The sequence below is a fragment of the Equus caballus genome, chromosome 3, assembly GCF_041296265.1.
Source record: "Equus caballus isolate H_3958 breed thoroughbred chromosome 3, TB-T2T, whole genome shotgun sequence".
Classification (NCBI taxonomy): Eukaryota; Metazoa; Chordata; class Mammalia; order Perissodactyla; family Equidae; genus Equus; species Equus caballus.
The window spans coordinates 33,150,017-33,169,923 of record NC_091686.1 but is presented as its reverse complement, the minus strand read 5'-3'; the positions used below and the strand labels follow the sequence as shown (position 1 = coordinate 33,169,923).

Below are 19,907 nucleotides of genomic sequence, written 5' to 3'. Positions count from 1 at the left end.
CCCTCCCGCAGAAATTCTCCTCGTCCTCCTTACGGATGCCGTGCTCGAAAAGCGGGCAGTGAAACTGGTTTCTGTGGGGCCGGCTCCTCTCCCCGCCTCCCTGGCTCTCCCTGCGATGGTGCCAATAGCCTCTGGATCGCATTAAGCTGCGTAAATAACAAGTCTGTTGTCAGATTTCCCCCTGGTGAGGAAAGGGCAGATGGGGAAGCCGGCGGGTCGTGACCTTCGTGTTTCTCAGCGGGAGTCAAAACGCCTCCCATGCTGGGGGACCGGGAGAGGAGGGTCTGTGTTATGCTTGCACTGGGCCCTGACAGGCAAATGGAATTCTGCGCGCTGGACGGCACGCCGCGTTTGGTGTACAGCCTGGTGCGTTTTGTCCTGCATGTTCAGCAGCGAACATCTGGTGGGAAATGGAAAAGTCCCGGGCCACATCTTCCAGGCTGGGGGACCACTCCGGGTTTGGGCAGCCCACCCTCAGGATGGGGCTCTGTGCTTCTCTGTGCAGCCGTGACTGAGGGACATGAAGGGTCCTGCCTCCTGTCGATGAGAGGGTTCCGTGAACTGACGCCTACGGAGCTCAAGGCGCCTGGCCCAGAGCAAGGGCTCAGGAAGAGGCAAGTTCATGCCCCGGGACCCCAAAGACTCAGGGGCTCCCCTTCTGGAAGCCGGAGCTTCTCTCCCCCTACAGGTCCTGCTTGGGGCAGGCATGCAGGACAGGGACCAAGAACCAGGGTGCGGGAATGCAGGGTTCAGAGCTCGAGGTCAGGGTCGCGTCCTGACTCTGATCTGCTTCCCCAGGCAGAGGGGACAGCTCAGACCCTCCGTTTGAAGGGGCTGCTGTCAGTGTCCCCGTAGGTTGTTTCTCCAGGCTTTAAGTGACTCTGCAATACGTTTTAGTCGCTTTAAAAGGAAAGAAAGAAGGGAGGTGGGTTGAGACCTAGGAGAAGGGAGGGGAGAGAAGGACAGCGAAATGGAAGGCAGACAAGGGCACAGCAGGATGCACCGGGCACGAGCTTCGACTTTTTAAGGCAGCCTTCACCGTCCTGGAGACGGGGCTCTTGCGCCCATTTCATGGACAGTAAGTTGAGGTTTGGGGAGATGAATTTGCCTGGATCACACCCTCACAAGGGCTGGAGCCAGGATTCCAACCCACAAGGTCTAGGGAGTGGAGGCCCTGGAACAGAAACAAAGACCTCGTTCTCAGAGTGTTCCAGCGGGTTCTCTGCTTCTCCACTGCGTCACTCCTCTATGTTAGCATTGGTTCCTTCCCGTCTTTGTGACCTTGCAAGGCACAGCAGTGCCCATTTTCACAAACAGAAAATGCTTTTGGGCTCCCTCCTGTCTTACACTTATAATTAATCACTAACAATTTAATATAGTCCAAGAAGCAGGGCAGAGTGGTCCAAAGAACCTTGAGGATGGGACCACGTGTCTTTCGTCCCTGCCCAGAATGGTGGAACCTCTCCCCTGGGTTTTTCTGCACCCGCGGAAGCACGGAGAGGCTCCCGCAGGCGCCGTTTCTCCAGGTCTCCTTGGGGCTTTGCGTGGGACCTCATTGACCCCTGAAAGCGACTCCAGGAGTCAGGGACATTCATCCCACTCATTTTCCAGATGGGGAAACTGAGGGCTGGTGCGCCAGGTGGGGGCCTCGGGGCCCCAGAGTAACAGGCGAACAGGTTCTCACTTGATGGAACTTCCCCAAGAGGTTCTGAGATCTAAATTCAAGGGCCACTCTGACCACTGGCTCAGAGGTCACCTGCCCAGCCTCCTGCACCTCTATCCCATTGTCCTGCCTAGTTGTCCTTGGTGTTCCCCTTGCTCTGAGACTCTCATTTACTCCTCTGCTCCTTGTCTGCTTCTCTGTCCAGATTCCAGGCTCCGGTCCTGGGTGTTCATCCTCACGTCCTCGGAGCCTTGGCCCGACCCCTCATAGTAGGCGCTCAATAAAAATGGTCTGGACGGCTGAGGGAGACCAAGAGGGCAGCAGGGCGCAGAGGTCGAAGGCTCAGCTCCCAGCCAGCTCTCCGCGGGGGGCTGCTCCTGGATCCCCGGCCTGAAACTCCCCCTTGTTTGGGGGCGCCCCGGACTGCCACTCGCCTCGCTCTGATCTGCAGACCAGCAACCCTGAGGCAGGCTTCAAAGCACAGCTGCCAATAGATCAAGGCTTCTCTCAGCCGTGACAGCCCCCCATCGCTCACCTCCCCAAATAAACCCACGTAATGAAGACGGATGGCCCTGGTCGGCAGCGGGCCGCGAGGGGAGCAGCGCAGCGCCTGCAGATGGGGCTGCGGGCCGCCCTGGAGTGGGGCTCTGCCATGTCCCCAGGACGGAGACCTGCCTGTCCAGCCCGCGCCCCCTCCACGGCCCTGGAGGCCACATGTGTGTCTGACAAGCCTGGTGAGTGTGAGCGGAACGGTCTTTCCAAGGCTCCCACCTGCGGCCAAAACCACTGCCAGCCCCACCGTGGCCAATGGGCAGGCCTTTATGGGGCTAACTCCTCGTTAGGGAGGGGTCCAGGGACTGGGAGCCCTCTAGGAAGTGGGGAATAGACTGGGGGGCGTCAAGACCTTCCCCTGGGGGTGTTTGAGGTGAGGGGCCAACCGTGAGGAGTAGCAGATACCTGAGCACCTTCCCTGGGCTCCGCTCGTGATGGCCAGCAGAGGGAGAAGACGGAGGGCTCCCTGGAGGGGGTGGTTCTCTTGGAACATGCTGGAGGGGCAGCTCTTAGCAAGTATGCCTCCAGGGCCCCCCACGTGGTGGGGCTTTCAGGACCAGCTTCCAGCGCCCTCCGAGGCCTCTGGGTTTGAAGGCCTTGGGAAGACAGAGGTCGGAAGGAGTTACTGCCCCCCGAGTCGGAGCTGTCCCCTGGCAGGATGGTAGCTGCCTAGTGAAGGTGTGGCCAGTGTTCAGGGAGCAGGTCTGTGTGCAGAGTGGCTTCTCTCCGCTCACCCCAGGGCTCAGGAGCGTGCAGACACGAGGGTCTGAGGGGTGGGTGAGCCATGGGCCCTGGGAAGCAGGGGTCCATACACCCTGCACACCACTGCTGTTATCACCCCAGCTCACAGATGGGGAAGCTGAGGCCTTGAGGGGTGATGGACATGATGAGCCCCCAGTGCCCACAGAGTGTGTGACCCTGGGGGCTGCCCCTCTGCTTCTTCCAGCCCCGTCTCCGTGGGAGACATGCACGACCCGGTTGGAGGGGGTTCCAGTAGGGGCCCTGGAAGGAGAGGAGTCGGCCACGGTCTGCAACACGCGGGCGTTTCTAGCCGCTTCTCCAAGTCTCCCGTGGCGCAGAGGAAACGCCGGTGGGGCGAGGGCCAGCCTGTGTGTGCGTGCGGCGTAGGCAGGCCGGGCAGGCGGATGCCTGTGTGGTCCGAGGGGGCTTCGTGTGTGTGGTCCGCCACCAGCCCAACGCTGATCATCTGTCCAAAGGCTGCTAACTGTCTGCCCGATGACCAGGCTGTTTACTTTAGTCCTGTCTGCACCAACTGAGCTCGGAGCACTGTCGCCTTCCAGCTGGATCTCCTCAGGGGGAGAGGGAGAGCGGGGGAGAGGGAGAGAGAGATGGGAGAGGGAGGGAGGGAGGAGAGAGAGAGAAGAGACGAGAGGAGAATCTGGAAGAAGGAGAAGAAAAGGAAAATGATGTGTGTGAGGCTCCACGGCGGATCGGCTGTAAATGGGTTCCACATAAATCAAGACAACCATTTATAGGCCATTTCACCTCCAGCCCTTCTCCAGCACCTCCCAACCTCCCGCTGTCAGCCTTGCCCCCGCCAGCTTGCTCAGACAGACCAGGGTCGTGAATCACCCCTGCTGAGCGTGGCCAAAACGTTGTCCATGTTCCGATCCATGGACATAAAAATGTGCTCGTCTGGTCTGGACGTGTGTGCGCACGTTTGCGTCCGGGTGGAGGAGAGGCTGGTCGATTTGGAGGTTTGGCGAGCGCTGGCAGGGTCCGTGGGCCCGTGTCTCTCTGCCACATGCAGGGTCTTCAGCCTCTGTCCACCTCTCAGAGGCTCAGAGAGGGAACCGAGCGAATGTCGGCTGGAGGTAAACACACGGCGTAAATACATCCCGGAGCTGAATTTACGAGCCGCTCCGGCAGCTGTGCGGGATTTCACAGCTTCCACAGATGTGTCCTACTGATTTCCCCTCTAAATCTTGACATTCGGCTCGAATTTATGCTTCCCCCAATTTTACATTTTTCATTGATGATTTACCCCTTTTTAGTATTTATTTCCTATAAATCATCTCAGTATTATATGTAACAAAGAAGGATGGAAAGGAACGAGAGAGACAGAGAGAGAACACTTTTTTTTTTAACTGAGATGAAGGTTCTGAAAGGGCTGGTTTCGATGGACATCAGACTAGAACTTGGTGCTTAGAAGTTAAGATCAGCGTGGTATGGACGGCAATGATCAGGCATCACACGGGTCTGCCTCGTTCTTCAGAACACGCTATGTTTTGAACCAAAGGAACGTTGGAGATTATTTAAGCTGAATCCCGTTTGCTTACAGTCAGATCCTGTCATTACACAAAAGCAGAGTCGGAAGTTGGGTCCCTGAGCCACAGGACGAACCAGGACATCCCTGTTCTCCAAACCAGGTAAATTATTAAACACACAACTTGAAGACAAACAGAAAACTTCGTTAGGTGGCTTGCTTCACAACAGAGAATCAGGCACTTTTTTGTTGTTGTTGAAGCAAAATTCACATGACAGAAAATGAACCACTTTAAAGTGAATAATTCTGCAGCATTTAGCACATTCACAATGTCGTGAAACCACCAGCCCTACTTAGTTCCGCATATTCTCAGCACCCCAACAGGAGAGCCTGCATCCACTGAACAGTTTCTCCCAGTGCGCCCTGCCCCCAGCCCCAGGCACCCCGGTCTGCTCTCTGTCTCTGTGGATTTAGCTGGAGAATCAGATTCTTCTTATCCACCCAAAATGCCGAATGAAAATAGCTTAGCTAGTTTTGTTTCTTATTGGGAAGATAATGCATGCTCGCAGAGAAAATTTAACCATTACAAAAAAATATAAAGAAGACCTTTGAACAATTGTCCCCTCCCTGTTCCTCACCCTAAGCAACGGCAGGCCCCCCTGGGTGGCCCCTGCACCCCCGCCCCAGACGTCTCTTTGTATGAACACTCACACGACACACCCTTTCAAGAGCTGGCGGAATCATTAGACGCTCGTTCAGAACCTGGTTTTTTTAACCTAACAATATACATCACGGACATATTTCCGTGTCAACACGCTCAGTTCCCCTTGATCATTTTAATGTCGGCCCAGGGCTCCTTCCCGAGCAGTTTTGCAGTTGATTCAACCAGCCCCCTCGGGATGCGCGATTAGGCGCACGCCTCTAGTTTTCACTCAGATGGATTGACTTTCTGGGCTGTGTTAATTGACTGGATTCAGGGGGCTCGCTCACAGGCAGGAGGACTGAGGAAGGATTTAAGAATTCTATGGAAGAAATCAGGACTTACTGACACCACAATGAGACCCGGGGGACACGTAGACACACCTGCTGAGGGCACCTTTGCAGATGTGGGTAAGAAGCAGACGCCAGCGGATGACAAACTGCTTGAAGCGTCGCCAAGGACACGTGACCTGCGAGTCCACCGAGGAAGGAGTCACGGGCAGGCTGGCCCCTCATGCCCCGCGGGTGGGCAAGCCCTGCCGTGGCCTCTGCAGTTGATCTGGAGAGATGAGCAGCTCTGGGGGAGACGGAGGAGGTGGGGAGCTGATATTGCTTCTGGAGGGCTGGTGGGGAGCTGCCAGCCGGCTGGTGTGTTTGTGCATGTATCTGTGTGTGTACCAGCCAGAAAGAAAAGAGGAGTTCTTTTTAAAGGGAGGGATGTGTCAGTTTTTCACAATCCTCTTTAGGACCTTTATCTCAGCCCTGCGTTTTGCCTTAGTGACGTAAACTGTCGCACGCGGAGGTTTTCTCTAAGCTGATCATTTCGTCAGAGTCGTCTGAGATACTACTCTCTCTGCTCCCACCTCTTCAAGTCCTCTGAGGACGGCCTCCTGGGCCACCGTGGCTGGTCCAGAGTGGATCCCGGCACGTGCTCCCGTCTGACCACTGGGACCACCCACTCACACAGCCATGGGACACCCTCCCAGCCTGTGGGTTCACTGCCCCCGCCACGCTCCTGTCTCCTCACTTACACTCTAGGCCCCGAGCCCACAGGGCTCTCAGGACTGCGCCCCAGACTTTGCGTGTGAGCTCAGTTCCGCGTGCAGCCGAGCAGACAGCAAGGGACACAAGTTGAACCTCTGCTCTGGGGCTGCAAACCCCTCAGAATCGCCACCTTCGCGTTGGGAAGGCCCCTCCCTTTCGGGTTTCTAAGGACCCTAAGAGTCAGAGGGGGGAGGTCATTCACGGTGCTGGGATGACGGACAGAAGTGAGACCCACATCTCAGGCCCAGGGAAGGGGTAGCCGAAAACCTCAGTCATCAGGAAGAAAGATCTAAAAGAACGTGAAAGCAAATCCATGAGGAGCAAAATACCCAACCTGTAAATAAAGAGACCAAATAGGGTCGGGATCAGGGGGAGGCCTCTGAGGCAGGCCAGTGTGGGGTCGGATCCCGTCTTTATTTAAAATTCCCATGTTTTGTTCATCGTGGATCTTTTGCATTCATTTTGAATTTTTAAAACATTGCATGAAAATATTGCTTATGTCGAGGACTGAGTACTGTGGTGCCCCCTTAAATGTCATGCCCCAGATGTAACGCCTCACTCGCCCTGCCCTAGTCCTGGCCCAGCTGACATATCTTGTCCAAGGTCATCGGTGGTCAGCCTGGGATTCAAACTCCAGGCTTCCGGCTGCCAGAGCTTTTCTGTCAGCCCAGAATTGTAACTGCCAGCTGGCCCCCTGACTCTCTCCGTGACATGGCGTTGAGGTATGGAGGTACTGATGTGTAGACATCACTACTGAGGGGCACCTTGGGTTTGTCAGTGGAGGAAACTGAGGGCACTCTGTGCTGAGGACCCTGGAGCACCCAGGGCTAGCACATGAAAGCCGCTTCCTAATTCTGTCCATCAGTCTTTTCCCCCTGGGCCTCCAACACCCGTCATGAGACTGAATGAGATATCTGAGGGCAGCAATGCACTTGTGTTACTGGTGTCGCCTCTCTGTCTGAGGTGGGAGTTGCTCTGCCAGGCACGGCAATGATCCCGTTTGAAACTCAAACGTTAACACTCCTGGAACAGAGTTTGATGGCGAGGACTCATGTATTTTATGTGACGTGTACGCTTCACCATACACTTTATCACAATGTGCATGACAAAACCTTTTCCTCTTCTTACTGAATGTATGATTTTTTTAAAAACACAATGTTCCCCAAAGCCAGATCCTCAGAATCTGGAGAAGGGAAAGTTTATAGGACACCTGGAAAGGGTCATTTATAAATTGATTTCACTGTGGACCAAGTAGTTCTGCCAGTCTTTTTCCTTTTTTTAAAGAAACAGTAACTTTCTTAAGCCAAGCCCCCCCACCCCGGCAGGGGTCTGCTGAACTAGGACACAGGCTCCCACCGTCCCCTTGGCCGTCTGCAGTCCTGGTCACGAGGGGCTATCAGCCTGCCGGCTTTCAGTAAACTGATTGACTAATTCAGTTAGAACAACAACAACACTGTAATTATTTGGTGGAATTGAGCAGTTTTTTGAGCTGAATTTATCTACCATGACGACAGATGGGAAAGGAAGCAGAGTGACAAGGAAGGCTGGCCAGTAGACATCCTCCACCCTACGCCTGCCACTGGTTTTGGGGGCTGGCTTGAGCTTCTCAGAGCCTTGGCCTCCTCATCTGGACCCCATACCCTCCTTCCAGAAGCTTCCAATCAGATGGGCTGGGACACGTAGGGCATTTGGCTCAGGGTCTGGTCTCAGTGCTCTCTCTGACCGCATCTTCCTCACCTTGCAGTTAGAACAGATACTGTGTGAGAGGCAGCCATCTCAGAGGTCTGGGAAAACCATGTGCCTTTGGGGAGAAAGGTTATTGTTGGACTTTGATGTGGCTGGGGAGGGGGCAAAACTGCCTTCTGAAAAAGCCTCCTTTAATATCAGGTATGAGCATCTGGGAGGTGAAAGGCACCCCTACAGCCATCGGTCCTCAGTCCTCTGCTCTCCTCGGGGAGGGTGGGAGCCGGGGCAGGGCTGGGGGCCTCTTGATTCCGGGCGGCACTTTCCACGACCAGTGGCTCCTCTTAAAGAGGGTGCTTACACCTGATTTTTTGTGCTTCTCAAGAAAAAATTTACAGAAATGGTTCACAAAAGTAACACATGTTCGTTGTAGACTACGTGGAAAATACACATCAGCACAAAAGGGGGAAAGATACAGTAAAACGCCACCACCACGAGACAACTACTTTTCACATTTTGGCGTTTTCGTGTGCAAGTTACACACACACACCACACACACCCCACTGTCCAGTGTGGAGCAGTGCTGGCATCCAGTCAGCACCCAGTAAGCATCAGCTGTTGTTATTACTATTATTTATTTTCTCTTGTCCTCATAAAAACAGGATCAAACTGTGCATGCGCTGTTTTTGCAAATTACTTTCTCTATTTAATTGCTGGAACATCTTCCCTGCCCTTCAACATTTTTCTACAATGTAATTCTTCACGGCCTTAGCGTAGAGAAGCGCTTTAACACCCTCAGCGGTCTGTCCCCAGTTTCTCCTGCCCCGACTGTGAAGCTTCAGAGCAGTCCGGAGCCCCGCGTAGCTAAGCCTCCCCAGGAAACGTGAGATGCGGAGACGGGGGCATCCGGCCACATGGCGGCTGCTCCCGGCTTTGGGGAGGCGGCCGCGGGGCTGAGATCTTTTGGCGAAGTTGACATAAACCTGTGCGATTTCGTGCACGCAGCTCTTTATTCTAAGCTCATGATCCTGCACGGATGCCGCCCGGAAGAAGGAAAGCACAAGAGCAAGGCAGCTAAGACACGGAGCTGCCGTTCTGGGGCCGAAGCTGGGGGAACAGCAGGATGTTTCAGAGCTGCCTACCCTTCCAGATCAGATCGCCAGACTGTCCCAGAGCGAGGCCAGGAGGGCTGGGTTCCAGGGGGCGAGCGGCACTTCCTGGCAAGGCTGCTCTGCCACTGTGAAGGCAAAGGACGGCTTAGGACCAAACGCGGTGGAAATCGAATTTCAGTTCCTGTGTGCGTGGCGGATCAAAATGCTGACTATTACACCACCGACAACCATGCTGACACATTCACTAGGAGCCACGCAGTACTCTAAATGCTCACATTTTGCAACCACTCCTGGAGGCAGGTGTTCCACCAGCTCTTCACAGCGGCACAGATGACTGGAAACGGGCTCTGCCAGAAGGTTCTCTATCGTCCCAGGTTCTCATAATTCCATCCCACCCCCAGGGACCCATTCTTGTTTATTTTACTTGGGAAAAAAATAATGTTTGCAACAACATGCTTTTGTTCCCTCTTACTACAAAAACAGTGAATCTTGTCACCCAAGTCTGAATCATCACAGAGAGAAATGACTTAGAACGCGGGGCCCAGGTGAACCCGGAGAAGAACCACTGACGATGACTGGGACTCTCCTTTCCAAGATTTTATCTGGGGAGATATCAAGTCAGAAGTGGGGCATTTCTCGTCTGTCCGCCCCAGAATGGCCTGCCTCACACTCGCTGTTCTCACTGGCCTGTGGTCCTCTCTGATTGTGGATGGATTTTAACGAAAGTGGAGGGGGCACAGGGTTCCCCCAGAGAAGGCTGGTGACATTGAATGGAGGGCTTTGCGCTCCTGTTTCTGGTTTTCTGTGATGTTGAATCTAGCCACGCCTGGCTCTGTCATCTCAGCTGGGCTCTGAACCCCTGAGGCTCTGCAAGCGGGCTGCAGTAGTAGCCGGAGCTCAGAGGGGCATGGAGGTCGACACCTGTGACGCAGCAGGTCCATAGATTGATGACCCCTGTGGTACTGATGCTGTCCGCAGGGTCTTCACTCTCTCCTCACTGAGGCTTCTCAGGACGAAGGGAAAGAAATGCTGGTGATTTCTTCGAGCTGGTCCTCAGGGTGAGCCAGCTGGGCTTCTGTGGCCCCTGCTTAGAAGGGGCTGCCCCTTCCCTTTCCACCCTGACACCCCCTCCCTGCCCCCCCAGCAAACAACACTCTTTCTCCACCTTCCTCCCTCTCCAGTGACCTCACTGGATGACATAGGCTCTCTGTAATTTTAACGCTTTCTTCTGCTGAGGAATTTCTCCCCTCTACTTTTAAAATAAAATTTTAATATCACACGCACAGACCATGAGTTGAGTCCAGGTTCCATTTGACCGCCGGCTATCACGTTCTTCTTTTTATTTGATAGGGAAATGGGCCACGATGGTGCTGGGGAGGAGATGGGTCTCACCGGCAGTGGCGGCGGCGGTGGCCCCGGGCTTCTCTGTCCCCTGTCCCGTGGAGAGGGAGGGCGCCGGGGACGCGTCTCCACGTGCCCATCAGACAGGGCTGTGCCGGGCCCGGGGCGCCCCGACCTTCCCCTCCACCGGCCGCCCAGCCCGACTCCGACCGCCACCGGCGGGGTGGGCGCGCGGATGGCACGCCGGAGAGCCTCGGTCCCGGCGGGAGTGGCCGGCTGCAGGGCGAGGAACGGAGAGAGGAGAGGAATGAGCCGGGCGCCCCAAGAGACGGAGGGCAGGGGTGGGCTGGAGAGGAGACCGGGGAGTGAGAAGACGAGAGGGGACTTTGGAGAAGGCGCAGAGAAGTGCGAGGGGACTCGTGAGAACATCCGAGGAGAGCATCGCCCGAGGCGAGCGCTGGGCGGTGAGTTTGGGAGGAGGTGAGAGGCAAGCACCTAAGGGGAGCAGACGGGGAGAGGGAGAAATGCCCAGGGGAAACAGAGCGGAGCAGGGAGCTCGAGGACCCGCAGGCTGAGCCGGCTGCTCCCAGGAGGCTAAGGCGTCTCCAACCGGCTCCAGTCCCCCTCCAGCATCCCCCTCTGCCCCACCCCGTGGGTCCCTTGCGCCCAAGTCTTGGCGGAAGGGGATGCTCCAACCCCCCCTCCCCGCCCGGCCCCCCCCCTCCCCACCGCTCCTGCTGGGGCTGCGACCTGCCATCCCCCCAACGCCCGCGCGCTGAGCTCCCCGCGCTCTCAGTGCTCCCCACCCCGCGTGGCTGTGAGCCTGACACTGAGACGGCCACTGTGGGAGCGGCCATCACTCAGGCCTCCCCCCACCAAGGGCAGCAGGGTTCCCAGGCTCCTCTTACAGGCCAGGGGAATAAGGCTTGAGCAGGAGAAAGGTTACTGCCACCACGTGTGCACGTGGAAGAGGCTGCCCACCCCCCATCCACCCCGTCCACCCCCCCAGCAGCTGTAGGCTCCAGCCCCCTGCCTGGCCAGTCCCCAGGGCCCCGGGTGTGATCACAGGGTCCAGCTGGCCTGTGACAGGTGAGCTCTGTGGGGCTTCATGGCCCTTATCACAGTAAAGGGGGTGGGACTGTCCGAGGAGGGGTGGGTCTCTCAGCTGTCCTGCTTTAAGGGCTTTAGGCTAAATCGGTGGTTATAACAGTAACAGCAGCTACCACTAGTGAAGTCACCAGGCTGGAGAGAGGGCTCAGGTCTGCCTGTATATTCTCTGTTCCAGTCCTCACCACAAGGTTGTCACTCTCTCCAGGTCCCGCGCTGGGGAGCCAGGGGTCTGCCCCATGGCACCTGCCTCCCTACACAAGACAGGGGGCCTCGCGACCCAGGAGGGAGAATCCAGGCACCCCACGAAGGGGCTGCTGGAGGCTGAGCGCCCGTTTCCACTGGAGCTGGGTGGAGGCCCGGTGGTGGCTGCTGCCACGGGAAACTGAAAGAAAGCTGGGAGTGCAGAGCACGGGGGTCTGGGGCCTCTGGAAGAGCTAAAGATGCATGTGCGAAGCTGAGTGGGTGGGGAATGAGGAGAACAGGGCGGGGGTGGGGGGGTGGGGGGGGAGTGGGGCGGGGGGGGGAACAGAGGAGGAGTATTCATACACTAAGACTGGAGGGGGAGCGGGAGGGGAATGAGAAGGGAAGAAGGAGGGAGAGGGGAGGTGATGGCTTGGAGAACAATCCTGCTGGAAGCAGGTCCTGCCCAGCCTCGCAGGCCACGGTGGGCCAAGGCTTCCGGCCTCAGCGTTAGCTCCTAAAACCCTGAAACCCCGATACCCAGACAGGGAGAACGTGGGGAGGTGACCAGGACTGGTCGCATGTCCTCCAGGCTCCTGCTGGCTCAACAGTTGGGCTCAGGAGTGAGACCCTGCGCCCACGTAAGGGCACCAATGCCAGCACCTTTCCACATCCCCCAACCTGCCCTGTAAGCAGTGGCAGCAGAGTTCCATGTCACAGGCGGGGAAACTGAGGCCAGAACCAGAGCAGGGAGCCCCAGGGCCAGGGCCTGACTCCTTCCAAGGTTACAAAGTTGAAGGAATGAGCCAGGAGCTGGGGGCTGCCCTTGTGGGATGCCAGGCTCACACCAGAACAACAGAGCTGCCTGTGTAGACATCCCCCACAGGCCAGGAACGGTGCTCAGGACCCTGCATTTTCATCCTGTCAGATTTTCACGACAGTCCTGTGAAGAACTGTTCGTCTCCCACGTTACAGAGGGGACACTGAGCCTCCCCCCGGAGGACGTTCCTGCTTTGGCTCTTTGAGCATCTTGCAGAACCCAGGTTTCTCTTTTGCTGATCTTGCTGCGTCCCCCTTTCCCCCACGGGGTGGGGTCAAGGCACATGGGTGGAGTTCTACTTGGGCAACTTCCAGGAAGCAGTGAAACTGGCAGCCCTCGGGGGTCTTGCCATACCCCAGAGTGTCTACACCTGGGCATCCTGGTGGTCCCCTTAATCTCCTGCTAAGTGCTGTAGCCAGCCCTTTAAAATGGGCTCCAGGGAGAGGACCCCACCTTCTCCTCTTCTTACAAGAGCTGTTCTCCTGCTCCCCTTGTGGCAGTTTTTAAGCAACACCTGGAGACCGAAGATGCCAGATTAGCTGGTGTGTGTTAATTAGTCCTTGGCCAAGTCAAGGCACCTTGGGAAGAACCAAACACAAGAGCATCTGAAGTCAGTGACATCAGCATTATGCAGCCGAACGGGACACAGATCCGGAGTTCCCACTGGTCTGTCCAAAGGGGCATGGGACTTTAGCTTCTGTGCCATTCCTGGTGCTGCCAGCAGCCGGACCTCTCACCTCTGGTGTGACTGGGAATCCGGCGAATGGGAAGGCTCTTTGGGACTTCCCTTACCTTGGCTGGAATCCGGGCTGAGGCTGGGACCCTTTAACACTGCAGGGAGCTTCCCGTGAATATTCAGAAGGAACAAATGTGGTGAGAGGCTTCCCCTTGAAATGCAGATGCAGTAACGGAGTCTTTCCAGGGAGAAGACAGAAGTGAGAATGCAATGCTCAGTTCTCCTTGAAGACAAGGTATAATCCCCAGGAGCCTGGGCTAATGGGATGTCCGCAGAGAGCACGGCACAGTCTCGTCGATAACATGCTGAGTGGTGTGGGGGCATTCCTTCTGTTCTGATTATTCTTGCTATGTAACAAGTACCCAGAGCTGAGTGGCTAAAATAACCATATTATCTTGCTCACGACTGTGTAGGACAGGCACGCAGGATGGGCTCAGCCAGGCGGTTCTCACTGGGGGTCTCGCATTCGGTTGTGGTTAGCTGCCAGCTGATGCTTGCTGCGCCGGAAGCTCAGCTGGGCCGTTCGTGGGAGCCCCCAGCGTGGCCCCTGCAGCATGCTGGTCTCGGTGTTGTTGGGAGTCTCACGTGGCAGCCAGCTTCCCCGAGAGCGAGTGTCCCGAGAGGACCAGGCAAGAGCTACCTGATGTGTCGTGACCCAGCCTCGGAAGGCACAGAGCAGCTCTTGGTCACAGAGCCACTGGCTTCAAGGGGAGGGGACGTGGGCCCTTGGGAATTACAGTATCCATTTGCAGATGACGTCACGGAGCTTCTGGAAGCATTAGATGCTTGATCCAAGGAGCAAACGCAGATAGAGGAGGAGCTGGGAGCGGCATCCCTGAGGCCAGGTGAGGCTGCACACGCTTCAGTGGGTGAAGCAGGCCCTCCAGAGTCACTGGCTGGCAGAAAGGGGACTCAGGATGGGTTCATTCAGTTCCTGGCAGGGTGGCCTTGGGCACATCATTGAGCAGACTCCTGGCGACATACAGTGACAGTAATTGGAGGGGAGGCTGACTGAGCCTCTCCTGGGCACTGACGTTCTGAGTGTCTCTGTGGATTAACTCATTCAATCCTAACAACCTTGGATGAGTTGCAATCATTATCATCCCCATTTCCCTGATGAGGAAGCTGAGGCACAAAGAGGTTTACTAGCTTGACCAAGGTCATGCAATCAGCAAGGGGCGGAGCTGGGGTTGGACCCGAGCGCTGGGGCTGCAGAAGCTCCCGTCTCAACCTCTAGCCTAAATGCAGCTGCCGTGTTTGGACTGCGATGACTAAGGAACTTCGCAAGACGTGGGGGCTGCCTAATGACGAAGGGCAGACGTGAGCGCTGTGGTGTGTCGCACGCAGCAGGAATTTAGCAGCTGCCCTTCCAGGCTGGTTTCCCTGTGGGATCCTCAGTGGTTTCCAAAGCGGCCGATTCTCTTCGTACAACTTTTTGCTTGGTAAAGATGGATCTGCCTTCTGCGTATTTATCTAAAACAAATGAGTGCTATTCACATAAGTTCTAACTAACTAACAAGCGTTTTATGTCCCGTAGCAACGATGTGGAGGTCGGCGGGTACAGAAGTTGTGGCTGCTCAGCCATGCTGTCAGGGCCCCGCCTTTCTGTCTCTTGCTCTGCTATTCCCATCCGTGTGTGTGTGTGTGTGTGTGTGTGTGTGTGTGTGTGTGGCCTCATGGTTGCAAAAGGGCTGCTTCACCTCCAGAAGCATATGACAGTGGCCAATATCCTTACAACCTTCCTGCTTGCCAGGTGCTGTTCCAAGGGCTTTGCATGTATTAATTCATTCAATCCCCCAACAACCTATGAGGAAGGAATGATTTTATAACAGGAGCGCTGAAGCCCAGGGAGGTGAAGTCACTATGGAGCAAAGTCGTAGGATGGGTAAATGGCAGAGCTGAGTGTGGAACCCAGGGGCCTGGCTCCAGACAATCGGGTTTAACCACCGCACCCTGCCACCTCTACCCAACAGTATTCTGGGTCTTCAGAAGAGGTTTGGCCTCTGAAGAGGATGAGTGAGCTCGGTGGCCAGCAGAGCACTCTTTCTCCTGAGCCCAGCGGCTCGGGTGGCTGTGGGTCCAGGCTTGCTCTTAGCCATCAGCCAAATGGGTTCAGCAGCACCAGGTACAGTCTTGGTAACCCCTTTCCTGTGAACGGTTGTCGCCTGGGTCCGTCATAAGAAGGACCAGGCAGGCAGCTGGTCACCCCTCACGGAAGTCTTGGTGTCCTCGCTCGCAGCAGGCGATGGCATGGGGTTGCCCAGGTGCCCCTTCCGGCGTCCACCCGGCTGGCCTGGCGCTCCCCGCGGGTGTGCCTACAGATCGGCAATGACCGCAGCCTTCCTCTCATGATTTTAACCGCCCCACTTCGGAGCTGTGTTGAATCAGTTTTGCTCTGATGCTCTGGAAAATTCAGTTATCTCCTCCTTCTAAAGCAGCCTTTTCTTTTAAAAGAGTTAAGATATTTAAGGCTGACGTTCCACCCAGACGGGCTGGGTCTGAGAAGATGAGCTGGAATCAAGGCGTCCTGGGTCGGATCCGGACTCCTCCAGCTCCTTGTGGGCTCTGCCACTTTGGAGGAGCCGCTTAAGCGTGTGGGCCTCCATTTCATCATCTATAAAATGGGTACATGACATATCCTCAAATTTAGCTTGTGCCAGAGGGAGGCTAGTGGCCCGTGGGGAGCATTCACCCCTTCCCCAGTCAGCACGACCGGCCACTCGGGCCGACAGATCGTCTTCTGTCCTGAAGACTGTTGCATCAGGCACTTCACTTCTAATTCCACTCCCGGAGCTGGCCACCTGGGGAGAGCCCACACGTGGGGACAGGGCCCTGGAGCTCTCGCGGTTGGAGCACCAGTCCTCTCATTTTCTAGTCAAGTGGCCTTGGATTGGCCCATTTTACTTCTCGGTCTCCGTTTGGAGAGAAGTCTTCAGAGGCCACTCCTGAGCTTCCCTGTGGGGCGCCCTGGCCTCTGCTCGCGGGGGCAGCTGGGGACCTGGTCTGGAGGCTGGGGAGGCGGAGCAAACACTGTCTCAATGATTTATTTATGTATTTGAATAGCTGGTCCCTGAGCGTGGAACAAAACAGCGAAGAAATCTATGCAAAAAGGCGGAGTGAGAGGTAAATTACCTACCCCGCCCTGCTTCCCTCCCCTCCTCCTTCTCCTGCTCCAGAGCTACCCCCCCCAGGAGCCCCCTCAATTAAGGGGATCCGGAAATGGAGTCCATGGGGTTCCCAGGGTCTGAGTTCTACAGAGGGCTCCACTGGTCAGCTGGGGCCACGGAGAAGTCAAGATGCTCAATAGCCTCATTCATTCATTCATTCATTCCAAAGACATTCATCGCGTGCCTGCCCCATGCACCCAGAAGGCGCCAGGGAGGCAGGGCCAGTTCTGGGAAGAGGCCTGGCCCTGAACATGGGAACAGAGTCGTGGGGCTTGGGCGTGGGGCGTACAGCCCCCCTGAGCTCCGGGCTGCAGACTTTTAGTTTTACGAACCAGGATAACCCCCTTTCAGACTGAAAAAGAAGGAATTTGGGGGAGCCCAGGAGAGTTGTCAGACTTTTGTTTTAGTCTTTGCCGACTCAGCCTGAGATGCGTCCTCTGCTATTGCCGTCGTCTCACAGAGGGCAGACTGGACTCCCAAATTGGATGGATGGGTCTCAGGGTCCCTCCCTTGTCTCCTGTCATCTGTCCCTGTAGCAGAGACCCCCTGGGACCCCTCGCTCGCTCTCCTGGAGTCAGGGTGTGCCTGCCCGGCTGCTGACTGCCAGCCCCTAGTTTGCCTTGCCTGGGGTTGCCACTCAACTTTGCTGCCGGCCTGGCAATCTTGAGGTCCTGGGAGTTCACACACACGCACGCACACGCACGCACATGCATGCACGTGCGTGCACGCGAGCGCCAGCAGCCTTTGACAGACACCCTGACTGCCTCTGCTGCGGTGACCCTGAGCATTCATCTGCACTGGCTCCTAGAGTTTCCCCAACCTGGTGGAGTTCAGTGGCCCCTGGTGCTGCGTGGTCCAATGACCCACCACTATGGGATGCCTTCTGCCCCTGTTGCCCTTCCCCACTCGTCCACTGATGTTTCCTGGGAGCATCAACTAAACAAACCTCTTCACTTGAATCCTGTCTCTGCATCTCCTGGGAGGGAACGCAAATTGAAGCAGTCCCCAAGAACCGGCTGCCTCTCTCGGGCGGGAAGGCCTCACCAGGCCAGCTCGCCGTGCGAGATGCTCCTAAGACGAAAACAGCCGGGAAGGACCCACAGGCAAGGCTCAGGGAACGTCCTAGAAGCCACTGCCCTGGACGCTGCCCCACTGCAGGTCTTGGAGGGTTTGGTTCTCAGCCAGACAAGACCCTGCCCCCAAGAGGCACTGAAAGCCGAGACAGGGATTTCGCGAGAAGGACTTAGGCTGGCATTGGAGAGGGGGTCTCGATGGGGAGACCCTGGGTGACAGGTAGCATTCGTCTCAGGCAGCGCTGGCCCCATGCTGGGCAGTGATGTCGGGCCCACCCAGCCAACAGGGCACTGTGACCAACTGGTCTCAATCTTCTGGAAATTCAGGAGCAAGTCTCTGAGTTTGGGCACTGTCGAGGGCCCTATGGCCGAGAGACTGTCCCACCCTGAGGATGGCAGAGGCAGGCTTCATCCCCTTGGTCTTGTCACTTGGGAACACCTGTGGTGGCACAGAGCCAGCAGTGGGTTGAGGGCTGCGTTGCGCAGGATTCTGTGCTCACGGTCAACTTAGAGAAAGGGAATCTGCTGAACTGCATAGCACGGTAGCCAGCCATAAAGATGGAAAACCAGGCTCAGGAAAAGAGGAAAAAAAAACAGGGATGTGCTGGAGTCTGAGAAACAGGATCTATGTGATGGGCTTTGCAGCTCACCACTGCTGGGGGCTAGTGTATCTTTTTAACATGTGTGTGTATAGCTCTTACTTATATGCACATGTGTGTTTAATCCTCAAAGCAATCCTGTGAGGTCGGTAATGTGATTATTCCCTGTATTTTAGACAAGAAAACGAGTTTAAAATGATTTGCCTATAGTTAGTGGCAATCAAAATGAGGCAGCAGGGTTAGGATTTAAGCTCATGTAGTTTGTTTTCGCAATATTATTGCTTTTCCCACAAAATAAAAGTCCAAAAGATGGGGCATCTGGCTGTTAACTCCATGGAGGTCTTCAGAAGTCCTTACCAACTTTGCAAGCTTCTTTCTTTGAGGTCTCCTAATCCAAGAGGGCTGCTGGAGTTCCATCCATTGCATTCACCTTCCAGCCAGGAAAAAGTGATGGAGATGGGAGGAAGAAGGCAAAAGGCGGCCCTTTCAGCTGAGATCAACTCCTTAACATTATTTTCTTGGAGGTCCTACACAGTAGCTTTTGCTGACATCTCAACAACGATAATAAATAGGTCAAGAGTAAATATGATAATAATAAATAGGAACCCTTGCACCAGCCTCTTTCCTCTTTCTGGGGCCAGTGGTAAGAGCCAGGTGAAATTGTAATAAAATCTGCCTTGCCGTGGGTAAAGGCTGAGGCTGCTCTCTTTATGCATGCATGGAGCACCGTCGCTGGGATGCTGGCCGACCTTAAAGAACTAGAGCGAGCTGCTGGAGACCTGCTGGTTTCTGTGTTTAGATTAGATCGGCAGCACCAGTTCTCCTGGCCAGGCTTGCTTTCAAGTTCTTATTGGTGTAATTAGGTGAGGCCCTTTACAAAGAAGATGCGCCCCTGTTTACTTTTCCGCCCCAGGAGACCCAGCAATCACCCGCTCCAGCCCTGCGAAGGTGTGAGAGCCAGACACGCCCCTGCTCTCAAGCTGGGCAGACAGCATCCCTGATTCATGAGCGCAGGCGCAGTGCCCCATCAAACCCGGAGCCAGGCACCAGATTGTGCCAGGGAGATGTCTGGTGTGTGTTTGTTTGTTTGTTTTTCCATGGGGACGGCTGCGCCCCGCGGGGACTCTGAGCTCCTCCGGGCTTGGGGGAGGCGGCGCTGGGCTGTTCGGCATCAGCTTCAGGGTGGCTTCCTCTGAGCCGTTTGCTTTGGCCCCCGAGCTTGGGGGAGTGAGGGTTTCGCTAGCCACCCTGGAAGACGCCAGGCAGTGGCTTTGGAGTCTCAACACTGCCCCTCCCCAGCCGCGCCACCCTGGGCCAGGTGACTCATCCTTTCTGACCTCAGTTTCCCCGTCTGTAAAATGGAGATGATCAGTTAGCGAGAGGGAGGTGTTTCCAGCCATCGCATGTCGGATCGCTGTGAAGCAGTGCAAAAATAGGGTGCAGAACAGAGAAGCTGGAACCCCTGGGGAGCAAACAGCTCCCCCTAGAGATGTTGCCCCAGCCCGTGCCTTTTTTATTCCCCATTTTGAACCACCTGTCTTCCCCCAAGCTGCTCCTTCCAGGCAGGATCAAGAGTTGACTGGGAAAGATGCCTCCCTCCCCGGGCATCTCTGTCGGTTCCTGGTTGAGTTCGGTGACGACACTGAGGGCGCACGTGCCACGCTGCGCACAAAGGCCCCGACACCTGATGAAAGGCACTTACTGCAGGAGAGTGCGGGCGTCGGCCCAGCTCGAGCTCCAGAGGGAGTGCGGGGGAGTCTGTCAGTGCCTCCCCACCGCCTTCCCCTGGGGTTTTTAAATTTGATTTCTTTGGCTGAGAATTCAGTTCTTGGCTTAACCACAACCTCATGAAATATTAACAATTTCCCCAGTGGAAATCGTGTGTGTGTGTGTGTGTGTGT

At 55.9% G+C, this 19,907-nt stretch overlaps 1 long non-coding RNA gene across 1 annotated transcript; it reads left to right on the top strand.

The window, feature by feature from the left end:
* The first annotated feature begins 402 nt into the window (after nt 1–402).
* On the top strand, nt 403–10,270 carry LOC138923402 (uncharacterized). The gene is made up of 4 exons (XR_011436957.1): nt 403–614; nt 1,869–2,397; nt 4,518–4,605; nt 8,874–10,270. It is a non-coding gene; the product is annotated as an uncharacterized lncRNA (long non-coding RNA).
* The last annotated feature ends 9,637 nt before the right edge of the window (nt 10,271–19,907 follow it).